The following is a 2368-nucleotide window of genomic DNA, read 5'->3' as shown; positions in this document are numbered from 1 at the left end:
TACTGATGCTGCTCCCCAGAGCACTCCATAAATAAGTCCCCTGCAAGCAAATCTCAATTTCAGAGTCTGTTTCCTGGGAAACCTGACCGTATTGGTTGAATTGTGTCCCCCAAAAGATATGTTGAGATCCTAACTTTCCCTCACCAACGTATGAATGTGGTCCTATTTGGAAATAGAGTCTTTGCAGATGCAATCAAATTAAGATGAGATTAGCCTAGACTAAGTTGGGCCTTAAATTCAATCACAGAAATGTTAAGGATTGCCAACAACCACCAGAAACTAGAGGAGGCACGGAATGATCCTTCCCTAGGGCCCTCAGAAGGCCCTGCCAACACCTTGATTTGGACTTCGAGCCAACAGAATTGTGAGAGAATAAATTTTTGTTCTTTAAATCTACCTAGTTTTTACCAATCTGTTATAGTAGCCCTAAGGAAACTCATATATAAACCTAAGACCTATACTTGGGTAGTCTTCTGGGACTTGCTTTTTTACTCAACATCACGTTTCTAAGATTTATTCTTGTTTTACTGAAGCTGTAGCTAGTTCTTTTTTCTTTGATATCAATGGCAATATCTCATCAGAGACATATTAATAATATACATATGAAAAACTACTTTGTCTAAAATGATTGTGCCTGTTTCAGGGGGCCGTCTTTTTGTTTACATTTTATTTCCATTTTTCTGATAAAAATTTCCATATAAATTTAATATTCATTACATAACTACCTTTGTATGTATAAGTGTGCATTTGGCAAAATAATGATCCTCCCCACACGTAAAGAGATACACATCCTAACCTCCAGAACCTGCAAACGTGACCTTATAGAACAACACATTGTGATGATGTGACTAAGTTAAGGACCTCAAGATGGGAAGATTATCCAGCTGACCCTAATCTATGTCACATGGGTCCTTAAAATTGAAGAACCTGCCCCAATTTGATTAGAAAAGGAGATGCAACTATGGAAGAGTGGTCACAGAGATGCAGGGATGCTAGCTGGAAGATGGAGGAAGGGGTCAGTGAGCCAAGGAATGCAGGCAGCCTCTAGAGGCTGAAAAGAGGCAAGGAGACAAACTTTTCATGAGAAACTCTGAAAGGAATACTTTACCTTTAGTCCAATGAGTCCCATCTTGTAATTCTAACCTCAAGCCATAAAGGTCTGTCTGCCCTATAGTCTTCAAAACCACCAAAGTTCATCCACCAGCAACCATAAAGGTCTATGTGTTTCACTCATCAACAGAGCCCTGGTAAACAGTAGACTCTCAGAATGCACTCATTAAATGAACAAATGGGTTATTATGGTTGGAAGAAAGGGTAAAAATTAGTGACAGGGAGCAATAACCTCCACTTGAGAAAAAATCAGTCACAACTTAAAACCATGTAGTTTGTCTGTTGGCTCTACTTCTCTCTTCAGTTACATATAACTCATGATTTTTTTTTTCCTATATAGAACCAAGAACTGACATTGTGTAATAATGGAAAGAGTCACATTTTATTGTCTCACCTACTCCAACCCAGTTTGTTTGCTGTCTGAGGTGGAAAGAGCAAGCTTTTAAAAGAGTGAACAATTAGTGGGTTACTCTTTGACATCCCAGTTGGGCTATCTGGTGTGTCTGCAACTTCGTTGTCCCCTCTTACTCAAGAATGATGGGCTCTTAGGAAAACCATCTCATGTTACCCAGTTTATAGGACATTAAAAAAAATGCTGGTTATGCTTCTGTGAAATAGATATTGTTAGTGATAATTATTGTTATCTGTAAAGGGGAATCTAAATAGATTTTCCTTTTTCTAGCTCCCTTCTATTTTACTTTATTTTGCATTATGAGAATTTTAATAAGCCTCCTCAAATCTTGGAAACAAGGTCAGAATAATGGAGAAATAAATAGCCCACCTTTCCTAGCATCCCAGTATTGAGGGAACTAAGAGAAAAGCATGCCTAATGGCTGTAAGGTGAGAGCACTAGGAGGGAAGCAACAGTAGCAGGACTACAGTGTAAGGGCAGTCGGAGGGCAGGGAGGTGAGACCTCAGGCAACATACAACTGCAAAACCTCCTTGGTGTACAATAAACTACATTTACTTCTCACCCCCACGTCTATGGGTAGGCCAGGGTTTGGCTGACACAGGCTGGCATCAGCTGGGCTTTGCTCCTGGCCATGGGCTGGGCTTATCTCTGCTCTGTTTCTCAATCATCTGGGAATCACGTAGGTCAGAAAATAACTCTAGAGAACTCATTATCATATATATTGCAAAATATTTCATCAACAGAATCTTCTTTTCCAGTAGTAGAAGGAAGAAAACAAGCCCTCGGTTGTGTGACCTTGGATAAATCTGGTATTTCGTTAGCTCTCTTGTAAAATGGGAACGGCA

Source organism: Vulpes vulpes, chromosome 5 (genome assembly GCF_048418805.1).
Source record: "Vulpes vulpes isolate BD-2025 chromosome 5, VulVul3, whole genome shotgun sequence".
Taxonomy (NCBI): Eukaryota; Metazoa; Chordata; class Mammalia; order Carnivora; family Canidae; genus Vulpes; species Vulpes vulpes.
This window is presented reverse-complemented; position numbering follows the sequence as displayed.